The sequence below is a fragment of the Syngnathus floridae genome, chromosome 4, assembly GCF_059516105.1.
Source record: "Syngnathus floridae isolate MCC-2025c chromosome 4, RoL_Sflo_1.0, whole genome shotgun sequence".
NCBI classification, from domain to species: Eukaryota; Metazoa; Chordata; class Actinopteri; order Syngnathiformes; family Syngnathidae; genus Syngnathus; species Syngnathus floridae.
The window spans coordinates 18,498,260-18,520,083 of NC_142416.1; the positions used below are offsets into that span (position 1 = coordinate 18,498,260).

The 21,824-nt window shown below is 44.6% G+C and overlaps 1 protein-coding gene across 3 annotated transcripts in view; it reads left to right on the plus strand.

The window, feature by feature from the left end:
• cntln (centlein, centrosomal protein) overlaps window positions 1-21,824 on the plus strand; it is a 224,174-nt gene that overhangs the window by 31,642 nt on the left and 170,708 nt on the right. For 2 of the 3 annotated variants that reach the window (XM_088374818.1, XM_088374817.1), the window contains one exon: window positions 3,212-3,306. The exons of the other annotated variant lie outside the window; for it this stretch is intronic. The gene's annotated coding sequence lies outside the window, so the exon portion shown is untranslated. The remainder of the gene's footprint in view (window positions 1-3,211; window positions 3,307-21,824) is intronic. 3 annotated transcript variants of the gene reach the window in all.

Consider the following 21,824-nt stretch of genomic DNA (forward strand, 5'->3'; position numbering starts at 1 on the left):
CTAATATATTTATTTCTATATTTATTTATTTGTATACTTTTCATATTTCACGGGTCATAGCGTAGAACACGTTTTGTCCTCGAGTCCCGCTCAGACTCCGGCCTTTCTTCGAGCCACATCAAACTTTAATGATGTTTGCATCTGGCTATCTGCGAGTGTGAAAGGCAATGGGCTCATTATAGCGCCACACTCAAAACTGACTTCCCGGAATATGTGTGGACGCAATGAACGGAAATGGATTTTGCCATCAGGAAAGAAATACAATTCCAAAGTAGTACAGTCAACTTCTTTTACGTCGTCATCTCGGAGCACGTCGTCACAGCTTTGACGTCGACGCCCACAAATCGCCACACGTGTCTTCTGAACCGACGTGTAAATATCAATGTATTTATGCATTTTCCGGTTCCAACCTTTCGCCGGCCATTTACGCCGAGACGTCTGTGGCTGTAATTAACGAAGGAAAATAGAGTGGCTCTGACCTTTGGAGCCGACTGACTGACACTCACAGACACTTACAATCTCCTAACCTTCACAAATGTCAAAAGAAACCTAAATTCTGACACCTGTCCTCCCTCCTCGCCCGTACTTTGACTCTCCTTATGTTTACTATCACCTTATTGATTTGTTTGCCAGGAGTCTGCGAAGCTCCATTAAATATTCACAGCTTGTTTTTCCCCTTTCGCCATCACTTTATTCTAAAATGCAATTTGTCTCCGTGGCTCCTCTTTATAAGCCGAGTTCAGCTTACAAGTTGTAGATACATGAAGGAAAATCCTTTCCGCCATTAATTTTTAAATCTCTATTTCTTTGGATCTCTAAATCCCCTTATCTCCTTTGGCAGTTAGCTCGTTTTGTCGGGGAGCCGGGCTTCAAATAATAGCGGGAGCCCCCCTACCCCCCCGCGTACTTATACGTCCGATAAGTATCACTGTCTGGAACGCGGTTCATAGGAGGGACCATCCCGTCCAGCCTCGTAATTGATTCATGGCCTCACGCTACGATTTTCTCCGCAAATTTCCAAGTCAACTTTGCGCAAAGTTTCCTGGTATTGATTTGGTGGCGAAACTTTTTGTTTGGAGAGAGCGTTGTTAAAAACTATGGCAGCCTTTTTTTTTGCCCCTCCCCTCAGTTTTAATTCCGCCTCCCCCCCTCCAGCGGGGGCGAGCGCTGACGTCTTTGCTACCGTCAGAATGATTAGGTGTGGCTGCGGAGGGCAGCATCCAACCCCTCATCTTCGCCGCCGACTAATTTCATTTGACGAGCAGAGAAGACGCGTTTGGGTTGCGTTTGAGCATTTTAACGTCGGAAAACTTCAAAGGGTTCCGACTCATCTGCAGCGATTGTGAATGACAGACAACACAGCTCTGATGAGACGGAGCCATGGAATCGCTCGTTTTTCTTTCACTGCGTGCGTCTGAATTATCTGGAATATTTTGGCTGTATCGATACGAGCGATAGGCCAATTCATTTTGTGGTATTGATATTGCGATATTCTCACGAGCGTATCGGCTACACAGTGTTGATGCAAAGTACATTCCAAACGCGTTTAAATTAAAAATTTTTAAAAATATTTCCATTCATCCTGTGAAAATTAATCTATTTTTTTGCTTCAAAATTAGACTTCCAAATCAAAAAATCTTTTTCCAAAATCAAAATTGGGAATTTATTCTCGTCAAATTGCAAAATTTCGTTCATAAATATGAATGCAATCCTGTTGGGCCCCTCAAGATGGGCAGTAATCACTTTGTTCCTGTCGGCTGACTTCCTGCGAGAGAGAGGCAGCGCTAATCAGAAGTGGCGTCGCTCACGCGAACCTGGACTGGAAAAGGAGGGGAGGGCGGGCGGAGTTGTGCCTGAGATGACACCTCACAGATTTATTACCTCCATCCCAAGATGGGAGAATCTTTCAAAAGAAGGCAAAATAAATAAAGATTACTTTCAAGTTAAGTAAACATGGCACATGCTGGGCGAAGAAATCTGAATTAAAAGACACCTTGTCCATGCTCGAATTGAATTTTATTTGATTATTTGATAAATAAATTGTTTAATAAATGTATTTGCTCTTACTATTGAATTGTTTTATTACTTTACATAAATCATTTAATTATGAATACAAAAAAGTTGTCAGTGACATTTTTCCAAGTAAATTGTAACAAAATAATTTTTTTTTAATTTTCATTTTACTATTTTCATATGCCACATCATTTATACAGTGACTGATTAAAATGTTGTCTGAACTGTAAAAAAAAATAAAATGAAAAATAAACACGGCGGTAAAATACGAATGTTTAAAAAAAAAATATATATATAAATGAATGGTAAATCTTAAAATAAATTAGTCGTTAAGAGACATATATTGAATTGAAACAATTAGTCAATCTTCTCCCAAATAACTCCTTTGGTCAGTTGTGTTTATGAAGAATATTAAAGTCCATGTTAGGCCGTTTCCCCCATTGTGCCTCCCATTAAGGCTTTGACCTTTCCATGTAACTAAAGTGGCCTTTTCACCCACTCATGTTCACCTTTGACCCCCGCCTCTCAGCACAGGTTATGAATTGCGTATTGATCCCGTCTTCAAGATGGTCACCTATCGATATAGTGTTGGCTTGTGGGCCTGATCACTTGTCATACGTTGTCATTACAACTTCCGGCCATCGTTTTTCAATCCATTGTCATATTTTCTCCTCATTATTTTTTCCTCATACTTAATTTTGATTTGATCAACACCTCTTAATTAGCTTACATTTTCCTTACATTTTATTCCAACTTTATATTAGTTAGAAAAAGAATCCAGTCTTTCACAGCTTCATTTATTATTAAACCATATTTTTTTCCCCCATTTGATTGTAATTTTATTCTCTCCTCAGACATTTTGTAACGTTGTATAAAATATTTTTTTCTGACGAAATTCAAATAACCAGATTTATTTCCCTTGTTTACAAATATGTGAGATATGTGAGTATGTATACAGACAATTGTACAATTCACATTATTTTTGTGCTCAGCCAGCGAACAGTCAAGCCAAATGTGCAAGTGTGCGTACAGACACACACATGTGCTCACGCACACACAATTGTAGGACAGGGTGGTAAAGGTCAGCGCCATGAGTTGAGGAATGACAGGAAACAATGAACCTTCCCAGGTCCAGTAAATTAACCCGTGTCACAGGCCGCTCATTCCCACTGATCAATACTGAACACTTTGCTTTCAGAAAATGAGGGTCATCCTCCGCGGGCCGCCCACCTCCCCAGGGACGGACAGGAACGCTGATAAAACAATCACCATAAAGAGGTTCCAGCTAAAAAGGTGGGTGGATAAAGGTTCGGGTTGGGGGGGGCGTACTCGGTGTGCGGAGGCTTCCTCGTGTCAGCGCGCTCTTCGCTAAGAGCCGCTTGCCAGGGCTCTGACAGCGGCGCGGTCGATAAAGTGGATTTGAGATATAAATGTTTCCCAGAGCCCTCTCCATCACGTGAAGACACCTGCAGGGCGGTGACAGAGTCTCTGTCACCACCAGGGCAGCTTGCTCTGGTCCCGCCATGCTTACATATAGTTAGACTTAAATCGGTTTTGACTTTAGATGGCAATAAAAATACCCACCATGAAATTTGAGGTCATCCAGCTAAAAACTGAGTTCAATACTTTTCACCAGAACTGAAGAAGCCTTTTAGAGAGTCAAATAACATTTTCTTCTCATCTCCATCTCCTTGGATGGAATATCATTCCTGAAAAATAGTAAGAAATGCAAACCGAAGTTTATACCCCAACCCATACCGCTTGGCCGCGTTCCCAATTCTATAATATTAGAGAGTTGGAGGAAAGTTCAGCTGTCATTGTGACTAGACACTCACGTCCGCACTCAATCCACTCCCCCACTCTTGTGCCTCTTGACTAACCTCGGTTTGCGGCGGCTGCAGTCTTTACCAGAGCACATTAACGGCTTAGATGAAGGGATCTGGAATCTGGTCAGGGCTGCTCCATTGGCCTGGAGAAAATGCTTGAGCAGCAAATGCAGTGGCTACGAAGGGTAGCGCAACTCCCCCCCACCCCCCATTAGGACTCATTCCCTCTGCCGGTGACAAAGTGGCTCCAAGTCTTGATTTTCTGCTGATCCAATGTGTGCCGGAGGCAGGGAGGGAGCCGCTGTCATCACTTACACGGGGGCCGCCGTTGGCTAATTGCAGCCGACTGTCGATGCATGCATTTGGTCCTTTCTCAGGCCTACATTATTTATCGGTGAGAAAATATGCTATTGATTTTGAGATGGCACGGCCAGATATAAGTGAAGTTGCTAAACAGCTGACAAGACACTCAGTAACTTTGATGCGAGTGTCATTGCCGTACAGTAAAACGCTCAATAGGATGTGAAATGATGTTACCGGGGCTCATTGTAATTTGCCCGCCGTCTCGAGATTGACTCTTGATTTTCCTTGTTGCTTAGCCACATTAGCCTATGAAAACTGTTTTTCTCAAGACAATAGCAAGACGTCTCACGCCATAAAAATATACATATATAGTATACAAACACGCTATCAAGACTTTCAAAGCAGTTCGGAGTGAAATGTAACTTCATGAAGGAATCTTTCACTATTAGCAACTCAGAGCTAGCGGCTACTAACTCGCTGTTGCTAGCTAGCCTTCTTCTGCAATGACGCCTTGGTAGCTGAGACAGCTAAAAACAACCAAAAATGGCAAATGCGAAAACGTTATATATATATTTCGAAGAGTCCTGAACTAAATTCTCGAATATTTCAGAGAGGAGTCACAGTGGTTACTTAGTTTTTTACAATTGATTGAACTTTTTATTGTTTTCCCCAAGTTCATGGATGGTCCACAAAATTCCCAGGCACTTTTTTATTTTCGGTCAAAGGGGGCTGGCAGTCGTCATTCAATTTATGTGCATTTTTTGCGTGTCTGCACTTAAACTTGCCATCTCGTGCCTTTCGCTCAGGTCACATTTTGAACCGTTGCCTTGATCACCTTCCAGTGCCATTACCTCATGACTAATAAAGACTTCAACGGTGCGCATATGAGTACATTCGCTTCAGGGGCAACGCGGAGTTCTCCGCAGGAGTCCTGAAAACATGGCTCAAGTGCCGCCCCGCATCGCTACGATTGCCAAACGTCGCTAATGAGACGCATACATTTGCGGTGTGACACGTAATCCGGCTCCGATGCTTTCAGACGTTTTAACAAGGCCGACAAGTTGCGTCAAATCAAAGCGGGAACTCTAATCGCAACTTCTACGCTTACTGTAAGAGTTGGAAGAGGAATCGCGTTGTTGCTCGGCCAAACTACCACTTTTCTTTGTTTTGCAATCATCCTCCAATAAAACAAGGCTGGCTTTCACGGGCGATGAGGGAGGCAAGGACTTTGTAAATCCCGCTTTGCCTCCCTTGCCGTCTTCCTATAAAGCCCTTTGCGCCTAGCATACCTGCGAACTTTGATTCCGTGTAATTGAAACAAGGCGAGAGCGGGATCCTCGCCAGCATATGGCCGCGCCTTGTAAGGTAATGTTTGCGCTGCAAAAAAAAAAAGCGGCTAATGAATCCAAGTCTCAGGCGCTGGCACGGCCACTCGGCTCTCCAACTGAAAAGCGCCTCGGGATGCTGTCCCCTTTTTCCTCGACGCAGCTGTGAAAAGTTTAAAACGCCTGACCCCATAACATGAAACGGTGAGGGCAAACGCGGCTACAATTAAAAAGCGGCGGTGAATATATTACATTGGCATCCCCGGGTCATTATCCAGTTTATTGCCATTTGTACAGTGTTTTTATGTGCGTAGGATTAGCTTATAATTGCACTGTTTGCTTGTTTTGCTCAGTGTTTCTAAACTCCGAATGTGTCCATGCCTGTGTATCTGCATTGACACCCCCCCACTTTTAGCTTCCCCAAAACAAATAAACTACAAAAAACAAATTAGGCCAACTACAGAATGTAAAATAGATTAGTCTGTACTAAAAACTAATATTTTTTTGGATTCAATCAACCATAACTAGGCCCTTACTCTTAGCATTTTAGCATGGCTAATCTAGCGACACCAAAGCTAGCTTTGCGGCTGCGCTACTAGCGATCCATCGAACCTCGTGTAAGGAGATCTTAATCCACTAACCAGACCAGAAAGCACCCTAACTGTCCTAATGCGGAGGCTCTCTGGGGGCTCTCGCAGGTACTGCTGGGCTGATTGGTGGAGATGGATGCTATCTGGTGTTGCGCGCCGCTCCGCCGGGCATTTAAACAGCATTACCGTCGCCGGCTAGGCAGAGAAGCCGGGCGGGAGGCCATTAGAAACGATGAATGATGGTCTCCTGACGAATCACTACGTGTCGTGACAAATGCGAGTTTTATGACACCGTGCAGTTGTTTGTGTCAGCGCGGATGACGGATGGAGCCACTCTTGTTTGCGTGCGGCCCGCTTGATGCATGGCTGCCCGCCTGCTCGGCGTAAAGCAATACCGCCGGCGCGGCTTTCTTTGCGTTTGTTTAACTGCTTCACGTCGGGGAGTTTCTCTTGATTGTGAGAAGAAAATTGGGTGAGTTCAGGTTACGTCGTCCACGTGAGGTACAGGAAATAAACGCCTGCCTCAAATAAAAGTATTTTTTTGTAGTGGGTAGCTGGGATTTATTTCAAAAAAGAAATACCATTTTGTTTTTAGTATACTAACTAACGGATCTTGGGTTTGGTTGCCGCTGCTTCTATTTTCTTCATCCAAGTGCAAGTCGATGGCGATTAGCTTGATATGATTACGCGCAGCTGGAATTGACGTTTACTCTTAAAAGCGTCAATGAAGGTTAGCTTTGTAATGCCCCGCGCTAGATCTCATTAATAACCAATCTTGCCGAAATTCAATGCCAGTAATCTAAACTTAATTTTTTTGCTTTTGTTTGATATTTTTAGTGTTGCTCATTTCTTCTTCTTTCCAGTGCTAAAAATCTTCTCCAAATCAAAGATCTTAATTTTCCCACTTTCAAGGGCTCGCTTATTTTTATTTTAAGCTATGAAAAAAAACAAAATCGCCGACAAAGAACGCCCTTCCTGGCCGGCCTCTTTTCATTTCAGACCTTGGTGAACTTATCAGAGTTGAAGGAATAACGCAACGCAGTAACGTTTTTACAACGTGTAAAAGCTTTGAGGGGAGCCTTTAACTTTAATGGTCCGTGAAAAATAAAGTTTGGGACCTCTTTTTTTTTCTCTTCCCGCCTCTCATGTCAATCACCTCATAAAATCATGTCGAAATCATAAATGCTCCTCCGTATTCTCAAATATTTTTCGAACAAAGACTCGGTTGCTATTTACAAACAGTTGCGGCGTTTCTGCTGTCATTCATTTCAGATCTGCTTTCCATTTTTGGAGCTGCAAGTGTGGGTGACTTTTAAAATGCGCACATGAGAACAAAAGGGGCAATGTTTTGTCCATATAATGAGATCGACCGTTGTGGTCCATTTTGTGCCCACCTAATCACACGCTCGCATAGATTGCCTGAAACCTCATCTTCCCGTTTGAAGCCCCCCCTCCTCCCTCCCTCCCTCGTGTGATCTGATTAGTGTTTTTACATGGGACGCCAGCCCGGCCCAATTACGGCGGCTTGACCACAATGTTCCAGTCGTTTGATTGGGACGGAGATTCACTGAGGTGGAATGGTAATTTCGGGCGGTTAAAGGCAGAGCCCCCCGGACACGTGGCTCCCATAATGCAGCGAGGCGGGGAACAAAGGTGGCCCAATTAGTGCCCGCCCAAGAGCGTCTTGTCTTGGATTGCTAGCGTAGTCGTACATTACACCAGCGGAGGGGAATTTTTTTTTTCCTATCAGGGGCTTGTTCACTTTTTATAAGGATTTCAACGGCCCCTAATTCATATTTGCAGAAACAAAGTGTAAATGTTAAGCTGTGAAACCTTGCCTCATTGGAATTCAACAATTTGCCTATTTGAACATTTATTTTTATTATTCTTAACTTGGCCATTTCATGTATAGTATGTCAATTTTAATCACCCGAGAAACCGTTTAAATGCTTCAGTGGGTGCTGCTGTTTTGGTTAGCAACACGATACAAACAGGATCCGTCGTTAACTTTTTAAACAGGCTGCCGTTTTTTATTTTTTTATTTTTAAAAGATGGTTGTGTATTGACTCAGCATTGTGGACTGTAGACAGTGAGAAATTGTGGCTCCAGAAGAGGGTGCCACAGATCACAGAGCAAAACATTTCAATGCTTTTCTATTTATCTGTGACGCACACACACGCACGCGCACGCACATGTTTGGCCGTAGTTGACTTTTCTGGACAATTCATAACTGCCATTTCTCCAAATATAATACAGTGTAGCATGTTAATTATCATTGAGGACAGAGGAAGCAGGAAGCCACAAATGGAAGCGCTGCAATACTTGGAAAATGGGGACTCAAAATGATTTTGTCTGTAAAGAGGAGTAATTATGCTTTTATCCCCACATCGCTCTCCTGGTTTGGTCTCTTTGTCCTCTGTGTGTGTGTAAGTGTGTGTGTGTGCGCTCCCACTCGACTCAGGTGAGTTATTTCTACATCTGGCTTGAGGTTCCTCCGAGGTTTTACATAATCAAATCAATATTGCTATGATTCAGCCGAAGCAACGGCTGCAAGTTGCCGGCTTATGAGATACAAAAAAAGGACAGTGAAAAGAACCAAAATAAAAGCCTTAAAAAATAAAAATTCCCGAGATATTGATTTTTCTGATGGTGCTTCTACTATCACCTATTTACGTCTGGTTGTCACTTGTGATCCAGCCTGTAGGTCCTGTAAAAAAAAATAAAAGTAAATCCATGCTGATGAGTTGACTGACAGCAGCAAAATTGTGGCTAAAAGCAAATCTGACTCATTGTGATTTAGTATAAGTTGAGGAGCATCATTTAGACAAAAGTAGTTCACCTTCTCGGCTCGCTAGTAGAACGTTAATAAAAACTCTCCGGGCGGCCGTCCATGACAACAACATTTGAGGAGTATAAATACAGAGACGAATATGAATTTTTAATAACACCTGTGTTGGGTGGATATCAATCCATCCTCTTTGTCCCTGTAATCGGCATCTCTGCCTTCTCTCTTTGTGAGAAATTTGAGAAGAAGGGTGACAGTGTGGTCGGGAGATGGAGCACAGGGGGAGGTGACACAATGTGTGTGTGTGTGTGTGTGTGTGTGTGTGTGTGTTGTATATAGCACATATCACATCACATTGATTTGCTCCATTTGGTGGACTGAACATGAACCCAATAATCAGATCTTGCTTAAGCACGCGCTTCCTCAGTAATTGACTCTCACGTATTGATTAAGATGTTGATGTGTCCCAGTCCTGCTCCTGTACTAATGCAACAGAGAATGAGCGGGACCCCGACCCCCCCCCCCCAATTCACCGCACCTACCTACTCGCACTTTGACACTCCACGCACACACCGTCACGGACGATGCCGGAACGAGGCTGTCGTCGGCCTCCGACTAATAGATCAAGCTGTCATGCCGACGTTGTGGCGTCTCTCAGGGCCGGCGGACCAAATTAGCCAGTCAATAATTTATGTAGAAGTGAAGACACCGAAAGGCCAAAGTGAACAACGTTTAAATGGTGGTAAAAACAACATGCAGATGACTTCTTAGAAAGGTTCTTACTTCCTTGGCTGCTTAACCAGTTTGTCTGGATCAGCAAGTCTGATTGCAACTAAAATAAAAACATCTGTGGCTTCATCACGTTAATGTTTGATAGTTTGCGAATATCTATGTTTGTGCCCGACATTAGTTTTCTTTCGTTTGGTATTGGTCGACAGGAAAAGGGTGGTTGCGTCGTTGTAGGAGTGAACACAGCCGACTTATTTCCTGGCCAATCAAAGCGGCTGAACTCATTTCCTTTAAATTCGTGAAGTTCTTGACATTGCAAAATCAGAAATAGACTCTCTGGAGTCCACGCAGAAAATCAAAGTGTGCGGAGTCCGTTTATTTTCTGACGGGCTTAGCGGCGTCTTGGTCTGCATCACCTTTTGCACGACCGCACACATGCATATACATTAGTCGTTTCCAAGCGCGGCTCGCTCCGGGTTCTGGCGGAGAAGCGTACGGGCTCTCTTGTTTGAGATTAACCCTTCGCTCCTCGGGACCGCCGGTCCCTCGACAAGGAAGCCCGCTGCCAAAGATCTGCTCAAAGAAACTTGTTGGGCGAGGATGCGAGTGTGCTCCTCGTCGAGTATGCGTGTGGCCTTCGGGCCTCCACCGTCCCGATGGGAGGTCCGCCTGTAGCGAGGTGAACCAGCTCACCAGACCCTGTGTGTCTCTCTGGATTGGGCCCACACCTCTGTGTAGACCTGAGGGGAGGTGATTGTGAGACGCGGCCTCTCCTGGGCCTCCAATCAGCCTTCCCTGCCGTGGCCTTAGGCTCTGAAGCCGCGCGATAATCTCTTGCCGCTCGCGTTCTGCAACGGCCCCGCGTGAATTCATCCTGTGACCACCTGGCACTCGCTGTTAAAAATCCGAGCGCTGTTTTTTGCTTAGCTGTGAGGGACTGTCTTCCAAAAGAAACCCCCCCCCCCCCCTCCCTTCGCTCTCCTCCTGCCTCCTCGCCTCTCCTCTTCCAGCAGAATGTTTTAACCTCTCGCAAAGACCCCGTCGTATCTGCCGTTACGATGGCAGGAGTGGGCTTCTTCTTCACCTCGCCGGGACCTGTGTGGGAAAAAGGCCACGGCTGCGCTATTTAAGGCTTTTTTTTTTGTTGCTCTAAGACAAATTGAAATACGAAGGGGGGGGCTGCCAAGGAATGCGGCCGTCCGCCGTCAACAGCTGCTCGTTTTTCTCTGTGAATAATCAACGAGGTTGACCCATGGAAGCCGAGGATTGTGTAACACGCAAAATTAAAGGTCGACGCCAAAATGTGGCGTAGATTTCTCGTCTTCAAAGCCACTTTTGCGACCCCAATTACATTATGGTAATCGAAACGAGAGGCGGGCGGATGACTTGCTGTTGTCGGGCTCAATAATGCGGCTTGAATGGAAATGGTGTTTTAAGAGATACATTTTTCATCAGCTTTCCAGTCCACATTTAAATACGGGTCTCGCACGCGCCCAGCATCGCCGGCCGGTCACACCGCGCGCAAATAGCTTGTGGCTCGCAACATTAGAATTTCATATTTGGCTTTTGTTTGTGTAAGAAAGAAAGAAAAAAAAACAAGTGCAAGTTTTTAGGCAAAAGTGTGCTTGGCATCGCATCAGATCCTCAATCTGTACTTTTCCATAATTGGACTTTGCTGATTATTGATTTGTGCAACCTTCTCATTTCCTTCGAGCAAATATTTGGAAAATAACAATAAACAGACACGCTTTTTAGGTGGGTGAGACCATCGTGTTTATTTATTTTCATTTATTTGTTTTGCTCGTTGTCCCGTCCTGTAACAGCACAATTTTGAAGACAAATGCCAGGGACATATACATATTTAAAGTTTAAGCACCTTTTTAAATAAACAACAAAACAATCAAAAATATATGAAATAAAAAGACTTAGAATATATTGTATTAAAGTAAAACTAGAAATAAATATCCCAAATACAGAAATAAAAATATTAAGTCCAAAAATGAATGTATTGATTTAAAATATTTTATTATTGAAATTTCAATCAAAATATTGCCACTATATATTACTACACCAAGTGATAAATAAGCTAAAATGCTGTAAAAAAATCTATATTCAATTTCACTAGCAAGATTGAGATTGATCCTGGCATTTCAGCAGGGTGTGTAGACTTTTTCTATCCGCTGTATTTCCTGCAGATCAAATCAGAAATGGTGCAATTCCATTACAAATGTATTTGCCTTTTTGATAAAATTACTGGAATACCTTTTTATTATTCAGCAATTTCTGATTAAAATAGGCAACTGCAACAATCAAAGCAGAGTTCTTTGTAGATGAAAATATTTGACCTGCTTGCAAAAAAAAAAAATCCCCCGACAGATTCAGGAAGAGAGGATTGACACGTTTGACTTTTGTAGCCTCAGCGCTAAGTCATCTAAGACAAGTTTGGAGACATCCGAAGGCCCAAGTTCTGAAATGAAATATTAATCAGAGGATTTTTTTTTTTTTTGTCTTTTCTTTCCCCCCCTCCATGATGCCGAGCCCCCTGTCACTCTTCTCTCATCCGCAGGACGCCGTTCTTGTTAGCCGGGCAGCTAGCGGCGACGCGGCCCCCGTGGCCTTCCAAAAAAGAAAAAAAAAAAAGTGAGCGTTGAAGGAGTTGCTGAGTGGGCAGGTGTCTTCATGTCAAAGCGCTCTCCCACTCCCTCGCTCTTGTTTTCCTGGACTAACTGTTTGTACGGCGCCGCCTCTGATCATGAAGGCTAACCTTAATCGCGGTGGGTGAAGCCCAGTCGTGGCGAGCTTGTCATTAAAACATCCCCCGTGGGCACTGGAGTGGGCTTGTGATTTTTGGCACTCAGGGCGATGGAAGGCGCCATCTGAGGAATCGCTCGGACGAGATGGCTTCAAAACTTTTCATCCTCGCAATGGTGTCTGATTGAACGAGGCCGCCGTGGTGCTGAACATGAAAGGGGGGCGGTGGATACATGCTGGGGTTGCGGACAACTTTGAGCGAGGAAGCAGCATCAGCCGCTTTTTTTTCCTTCCCCTCAAAGTTTAAATGACTTAAAGTAGCTGAATTCATGAAGAAAAATTGGTGCAAATGATCTAAAATGGCAAATTCACCAAAAGCCCCACAAAAACTGCCATTGAAATGGAAATTTTGTGGAATTGCTCGATATACATATTGAAATGGAAATTTTGTGGAATTAATCGATTCGAATCAGTTGTCAGTTGTAGAAGTTGAAAACTTTCTTGCGATGAAACTCTTCTTCATTTGTCTATGTGATTGAATTATACTGCCCCCGGTGGCCAAGAAGGAGCACGCGAGCTGGAACAGATTTCTGAAGTTGCCATTCACTTCGGAGGGAAAAATAAGAATTAAGTCGAAGCTTACTTCCTTACTTTTTTGTTGTTCCTTCCCACCATTGCTCATTTTATTTTTCTACTTTAGTTTTGTCAACTCGCACTATTCAACAGTGCTTGTGGTTTCAGGCCAGTAAGTAAAAACTAAAAAACCTGAGTAGAAGTAAACAAAACTAAAATGGACTCGGGGCGCTGATACTTAATTGGGAAGACTGGTTTATCCCCGGGCTCGTCAAATCACCTCTGCCAGTTGACTGTGATGTGGCCGAGCGCCAGGACTGGATTGATGCCATCGCTGCTGGCGTGCGATGAACTTTGCCTGCGCTCCAGCTCGTGCGGTTTCTCCTTAACCAATCCGTTGTGCCTTCACGCTGCCCGGGACCGGAAGGACCCAAGACTTTTCCAGAGACTTACAATGAGTGATCAAAAATAAGACATTTAAACTAATGGTACCAGTTAGACCAGAGTAGAATGCGGTAATCACTCTTCGAGGTTGCACGTATTCTCATTTAGGGTCCCCCCCCCCCCCCCCCCCCCCTCCCCTGCTCGCCGATGCTACTACAGGCTAATAAGCTTGTCCCGTAATCACGTTAGCCGCCCTGTCGGCCCCAGCCAGGGGACCTAATTGGGACAGAGCTTCGGACAAAGTGAAAATTAATAACTTCGGCGGAGCTCCTGGCGCATTGTCTTCGCCGAGCAGCGCGGCTCAATTAGAAAGCGTGATACGATAAGGTCTGAGCAGCGCAGGGGATATGACTCAATTAAGACGGGGACTGGACTGTTGAGCGTAGATCCGAGAGGAGACGCGGGGCCATTTTTTATCCCTAAACTGCGGCTTGATGCGCCGCAGCCGTGGGTTGTTAGTTTTGAATGTCTTTTGTTAAGTCCAATGAGATGGCGGTGTCTCGCAAATTCACTCGAGGTGGTCTGGAAACGTTTCGCCAGCATGATGTATTTTTTGCTGAGTCAGTGCTTCACTTTTTTACTGCTGCGCCTATATGGAGACTGATTTAGCTACCATTAAAAACTAGTGACAACGCTAGCGTTGGCTATTTGAAACAAACCTGGACGATATTTTGATTTTAGAGGCAGTACTTCACTTAAATGTCAAATTACACGTTTGAATGACTTAATGAATGTATGTGTTGTATACAGCGGACATTTTGTATCTGGACCGCCGTATAAAGAAAAGCTAGCCTTATGCTAGCATTTTAGCATTTTCCGCAGTTGTTTTGGAGACACAAAATAATTCAATATAAATATCTTGCTCAGTTAAAAGCGGACAGGCAGATGCAAAACCTCCAACACTTTGGATGTTCCCCCTCTTAAAAATCTTGGAAAAGCGTCAAATGATAATTTGCGGGCTTAGGCGGAATCACTGACTTCCTTTCCGTTTTTACGACATCATCATTAACAGCCTTTGTGCTCTGCGTTTGACTTTATTATTCATCCCAAGTCGATCCGAGCGTGCGTTCCCTCTTCCTCCTTCCACATGTGCAAACCATTGCGACCACAACACGTGTAATTTAATTATCAGCTTTTTTTTTTTGTGTGCTCCGTGTCGATAGTTTGTACGCGGCGCGGTACAAGCGGCCAAAGAATGCAGATGCTTTTCTGAAGTGAAGCACAATGTTCTTATCTTTTATTCAACATATTGTCCCGCCGTTTCCTCTCTGACCTGCCTCCCTTGCTACCTCCGTCTGGGCAGGTCATCTCAAAACCTGTCTTGTTTGGCTCCCCTTGTCACACGTTTTACTGGGCCATTGTTTCAACTGGGCCGCTCCTGGAGAATTGATGGCTTGTATTCGACATAGGTTGGAAGGCTATGTGAACGTAAACATTCACTCGTTGACCTACATTAAAATACACTTTTGTCGTAGAAGTGGTCAGGGTGGCCATCGGGAAATTTGGAAAACTCCCGAACGACCCATCCAATTCTGGTATTATGTATTCTTGGGTTGATGATACAGCAAAATTTGCTGATCTGAGAAATTGTTAGCTTTGGCATCTCAGGAAAGCTACATCCCATTTAGTTTAGCATTACCATTGCGTCACTCGACAATCGGACCGCCAACGTTAAAGACGGTCACGGTCGAACGGTATTTTGGGTGATTGGGAAGCTCGTAAATGTTGACCAACAGGCCCACGAGTTGATCTGGATGAGTTGGTTCTGATTTTTTTGGCAGTCTCGAACGCAAAGGACAAGTCACGGCTGCCGGGAAAGTACATGTGAGGACTTTCCGACGCCTGCGACCAAATATGATGTTCTGAGGTGGACATTTATGGTCGACTTCTTCTCTAAACTTTCATTGTTTTGAGAAACACCCTGAACTGGTCCAATATTGCGATCGGACTGTTGACTTTTCAAGGAGTGCAAAGACCAATAATTTAGCAGTTGTCAAATTATCGAATGCGATTCAAATTTTGCGGCGCACGACGTTATCGCTTCCTCCCTCGTTCCCTTCAGGCCTTCGTTTACCGCTCTGCAGTTTTCCGTGCCAAAGCATGTTTGTCATCACTTCATGAAACAATACGGCACGTCTGCAACCTTCCTGACTTAATGCTTTGTATTGTGTAGCCGTTATTATATAACAGTGGTTAAAAAACACATCTGGCTTGGATCAGGGCGTTCTCAACGGGGAAACATTTCAAGTCAAAATTATACAATTACCGAAAGGTCACGGAGAAACGAATGCAGTGGACCCCTGCGTACGTTTAACGTGAGTGAAGTCGCCTATTGGATGTTTTTGGATGCAAGTTGAATGATACGGAATGATATTTATTATGGTAAATGGGATTAAATGGGGATTTTTTTTTTTTTTTGCTGGAAGTAGACATTTTTTGGCATGTCATTACCGAGCGGACCTAAATGTGCTGAATGTTATGAATCTGTTAAGTTGAATGCCCCATTAAAAATGAATGGGTAGTTTTTGGTTGAAAACGTTAAATCTTGCAAAAAGTGTACATTTTTAGAAAGAGAAAAATAATAGCCTGCAAAGCCTAATTTTTTTTAGAATATATTGAAATTGTAATAAGGTGAGTCTGACAAATTATGGAAGAAGTTGCATGCCAAAATAATTGGCACAAGCAAAAGAAACAACAAAATGTGTGTGGCTGGTTGGGCATGAGTGCTTGACCATAGCAAGTAAGAACGTCTTAAAGTCCTCACATCGTTTCTAAGATGATTCCGTACACATCACGGTGTAACATGAGGCAGCGGCGTCCATCGTCTCAGGCAGTACTTTCCAAGTAGCCAGACGCTGAGCAATTCAATCTTCGGGGTTACATCTGTGCGTAACCTTGTAAAGTAGTCCCTCCTGCCACCGCATTATTGTTCTCACTCGCCGCCGTTCCAAGTCTCTGCTGCCTTTCACGCAGGTAATCCGGACAAATGGGCCTTTAATGCGATCCATAGTCACGTCCGACATTCGCTCGCTTTGTCGTCAGTTTGCCGCCGCTCACTTTTATTTTTTTTAAATGGGTTCCTCCTACTTTAAAGCAGCACTTTATTGTGGCGTGTTATTTTGTCCAATCGGATTAAACGGACAATAACGAGGGATCCATTTGAACTTCGATCCTTTTGCTCGAGCTTCCTCGGACAATTCCATTAGCTGTCATACTTGTCGAGAAGCCTTCGGAAGCAAACGCGTAAATTGATGCACGGCCCTGGGCGCGAGTTGTCTTTTAAAAAAGACTAACTTTTTTTCCAGCGAGGCGCCAGAACACATCAACGACAGCACCGACTCGCCGTTAACAGGTTTAAATTCCGATGAAAAGCAATTCTACACTCCCGCCCAAATGGGAACAAAGTCCTCCATAGAGATAGGACATGCTACGCTAGTTAGCCGCGTTAGCGTTTTCTTCTGAGCAGCATTCCACCCTCCTCGCCCCTTCTGGTGTCCCCATCCTGAAGTCATTTTTCCGCATTCAATCACGAAGCCTTAAGAAGGGTGAGGCAGGAACTTGGGCGTGCGACTCCCTGCGGTGAGCGCTCCTCTTTTGGGCGTGTTCTGTGGACCCCCTCCCCCTTATCCCCCCACTGCTCCCTACTGGGACTCTCTCTTGAAGCTGAAGAGTAAAAGGACACCAACGCCCTGAGCAGCCTCTCAGATTTATTGAAACTTCATGTCCCGTCTCGGTAGTTCATTTGTCAGGAGACCTAATTTACACCGGCCCTTAAGACTAATTGCAAATTTGCGAAAAAATGCTGATGTCTTTGGAAGCGAGTGGGGGAATCCCCGCTCGCCCCCACAGTGTCCCTCGCCATGCATTTGCTAATGCGTTTCATCTGTGGAGCAGAAAGTAAGACAGCGTTCCTGTCCTTCTGCATTCGAGAGTGATCGAGAGACCAATGCGATGTGAGCAAGAGAGCAAACGCTCCGAGACACCAATGGGACTTCCAGTAAACAGGAAGTGGGGACAAAAAAAACCCACAAACAGTATTTACTGTTTAATTCAATTCAGGGAGCTCGGTGTCCTCTCGAAAAGCAAGCCGCAGGACACCCGACGCATTGTGGCTTGCTAGAGGACAAGCATGTGATGATGATTTAAAAAAAAAAAAAAAAAAAAAACAAACAAAAAAAAAAACGTCCACTTAGGCTGCTGCTGAGTTTCTTAATAAAATGCCCATGATATGCTTTGGTCAAAAGACTCATTACGATCAAGGATAATAACATGCCATGCATATATATATAGATAATTTTTTTAAATCTATCTATCTATCTATCTATCTATCTATCTATCTATCTATCTATCTATCTATCTATCTATCTATCTATCTATCTATCTATCTATCTATCTATCTATCTATCTATCTATCTATCTATCTATCTATCTATCTATCTATCTATCTATCTATCTATCTATCTATTTTATTTTGTTTATTTATTTGAATTAGCCCGTTTAGAAGGAGTTATTTAAAGACAATCCTCCCGATGGCTTTTTTTTTTGTTACCATGACAACTCAAGCTATACGGTTAGTTGTAGAGCCCCAAGTCTTGAATCTTTTCATTTTTCTCCAACTTGCAGCCAGTCACAAGGAGTCATGCCTACTCGCTTGTGACAGCACGCCCGTCACATGAACCTCGACATTCAATTAAACGACATTAAAATGGCAGGAGAGCAGATTATTTGTATTTAATTACGTCCTATGGGGGGGGAAAATCGGAAAATCCTGAAACGAATCGTCTCGGACCTCAGCGGCCCGGCTGTATATTTTCACAAAGTTTCCGGGTAACTCGTGCTGTAAGCAATCTTACAAATTGTAATCATACATCCGAGTCGTAGCTACAAAGCGGCTCAATAACAGAAGGCCAGATTCCTGAGGTTTTCTTCTCCAATCTTTCACAGATCTTGAGAAGAAGCGAAGGTCTGCTCCTAAAGACATATCACGGTTTCAGACCCCGACCATTAAAGTTCATTTCTCGAGCCTCCAAGAATAATGTTTATATCTTTAAGAGGATGTGCGGAGTATTCGTGGAGTCGCGCATATGGAGGCGAGCCGGGCCGCACAGATGTGAACGCCGAGCGCCTGCTGCTTGATTGAGTCATGCGGCTGCATATCATCTCCTCCAATCAGGAGATCTGCCCTCATCGCCGTGCTTTGCGGCTCTTTTCATATGCAACTATTTAGACACTGACAGATTCTTGTCGTGGACGACGCGTTTCTTCCTTCCTCACGTAATTATTCTCATTGGTAATTCTTACAAAATGTCCTCAAGGAAAGCAAAAAAAAAAATTCATCCCTCCTGTGTCGAGGAAGCAGTTTCGGCGCATTATTTCACAGAAGAGAGCGAACGGGGGGGAAGAAAAAAAATCTGTTTAGCTTTAGCTTGAAGGGTCGAGCAATTATCTGATTATGAAAAACATTACATGTCAAAAAGAACAACAATATGTAATTGGCGCGATGCATACGCGAGCTGCGCGGGAACAGATGTCGAGATGTCGGCGTAATGGCTTCCAGCTTGACCGCACGGTGCAGACCAAAAAAAAAAAAAAAAAGGGCCTCAGACTTCAATAAAAGATCCACTGGTAGGAACAGGCGCTTCCATTTGATGGGTAAAATTCTAATGGGCTTATAAAAGATCGGAACAATGACCTTGAGGGGCTCGAGCCGTGCCAGGTTGCGGACTCCCGGGGGATTCACAACCTTAATGGGCATGCTTTGTTTCCTCCACCGGTTACGCATTTGACTATTTCGACCTCCCATGTTCAGGTTAAGCTGCCACTCCCCCGTAGTAAACACCAATTACTACTTTACTATCAATCAGAGCTTTTGGCGCCATCCGGTGGTAACTTGTAGCGTTACAGCGGGCGTAAAAAGGCAAAATAGGAACAGAAATCGTGAAAAGCGAGTCGTGAATATGCGGGGGTTGACTCCAAATGGTAAAAGAGAGCATCTGCCTACGTCTTGCCCCGATGTGGCCCTCACATAGGGAACGCATTCACCCAGGCGATGGTCCAACACCTTCACATTCCCGGATGATACGCTGTAAATATTCCCGATTGGATCGAGCACATCCCATTCTTCACGTCTCATCTTCCTCCCCTTCCATCCCATCACAAGTTGCCGGATTTGATGCCCGTTGGCAGGCGGCGATGGTGGCCAAGACGGCGAGTTCAAACCAAAGCCAGAGACGGGCTTTGGACGCGTTTCATTTTGATTTGTGTTGCAGCAGGAATGTTCGATGTTTTATGCCCTTTGTCCTCAAAGGACGGCCAAGATTTTACCTCACGCTTCAGACATGTGAGGTCCGACAAAACATGCCCCTCGCCCCCTCCCCTCCGGTGAAACCATGTGTTCTCTATGTTGTGCATGTGGCCATCAGGGGCTCTCGGATGCTTTATCGAGTCTCGCTAGTGCTAACGTAGCTTCTTTAATGAGTTGTCACTATTTGAACGTGTTTCCAAAGTTCCATCTTCAGCGCGGCACTACGATCTTTCAAATCTATCCACAAATCAGCCCATCTGGAATTGTCAGGGCTTTGTCACGTTTAACGCCCGACCAAGACAAAAGTTCATGGCATTTTTTTGTTTTGTTTTTGGCATTAACATGCGTGCATGTTACCAGCAGGAATTTAGTATCGTATTTATTTGATCTGCTGTGTGTCTTCTTCCCGGCCGTGGTGCGATGGTGGCTGCGGTGGGATTTTTGGAGTGGGTGTTTGCTCCCTTTCAACAGTCTCTCTCCACATGGCCTCCCTGTCTCCTTTGTCTTTTTATAGCCTCCTTCTGGGAGAAGGCTGCACTCTCCCCGAACGCAAGCCAAGCCAAAAACACCTCTCAGTTCCTTCGCCAGGGCCCGTCACCCAGGGAATAGCGAGCGCTATCCCTCCCTTACTCCACGCCTTCTATCATCTCCTCCACCCCAGCCCGGGCTGGACACAGAATTTTGTTTTTTTGGAGCGCAACTTTTGTTAGGTGAATCATGATGTTGCACTCGAAAAAAAAAAAAACTCAAGCGTGGGCTTTTGGGTTATTCCCGTCACCTTTCTGTCATCTTCATTTCATCGTCTTCCCTCCGCAGTTCGAAAACGGAGCCGATCCTTCTTTGCGCTATGAAATCATTTGGACACGTTTATTGAAAAAGTATGCTGACCGCCGCGTGCTCCTTACTACCTTTTTTTGACAAAATGGCCGCTTTTGCCCCCACTTGTCTGGAAGGCCATTTAAGGAAATACCAACGCAACTTTATTTTGAAAATCAGTCCATTCGACTAGTTTTAGTACTTCTCGTTTACGGACGGACGTGCTCGTTTATCTTCTCGGCAGAGGGGGGTGTGGGGGGGTGCACAGATGTCCGCCAAGTGCTGACGGAGGAAGTGGTCCTTTGGTCGTGCTGATGCGGCCGGACGCCACTGTGATCGGCGTGAGTTAGCATATGTTTGCATTTGCTGTCCCTCCGCAAGCGTAATGAGCAAAAGGGGGAGGGGAGGGGCCGATGGGAAGAGCAGCTTCAAAGTCATCAGTCCTCACGGGTGCCACGGCGTCAATGGGAAGTCGGTCGGAGGAAAGACTCGGATAATGACATCGGCCCGGCATCTTTCGCGAGTTCGAGCTCCACTTTGAAGTCCCCCCCTTGACGAGGGGCTTTGGATTGGCCGCAGAAGCCACACCGGTGGCTTATCAGATTTATGGAGGCTTAATGGGAGATGTTCAAGGGTGTTTGTGTGTGGAAGGAGAAGCGGGACCAGGCAAAGGGTCATCTCTTGAACAATTCCACCTAATTTACACCACAGCACTTCCTGGTTGGTGAATTGTATTGTCCATTGCTTGTTTCGATTGACAGGTTAAAATGACCATGTAGTATTTTTCGTATTGAATTAAGCATTTCTACAAAAATAAATCCATTGTGGTCCTTGTCATGAGAGCGAATCCAAGATATTTATCCAACGCCTGTAATGTCTTTTTACTTGAGAGGCAACAAGGTCAAAAATGCCGTTTTGCCCCAATGAAAGCGTCTGGCTGGATCCAATTGGTACGTTGACCACAAGCTAATGGGATGTGGAAATGTTACCTTGAAAATGTCTGCTCTTGGAGAAGAACGTGCGGAACCGCAATCTTGTCTTGTCAGATTTCCACGGCTAAGGTTTCCGACACGCACTTCAAGCTTCCCTCTAATGAGTGGAAAATCATTACCAGCTCCCGCACGACATTTTTTTTTTTGTCTGCGTGTTGCCTGCCTTCAGTTTCACCGGCTTGTCTTCCTTCCAAATGTTAGCAAATCTTTTTCACCTCCAGCACAAACAAACACTCGAGTATCGCCTATTGCAGCGGGTATCAAAGGGAGCATTTGTTTGCAATAAAACGCTGGCTTGAAATGGCTCCAGCGCAGATTTTTGCGCTTCAGTGGCGGGCCAACATTTTTCATGCCACAGAAAGGTGGGGGGCGA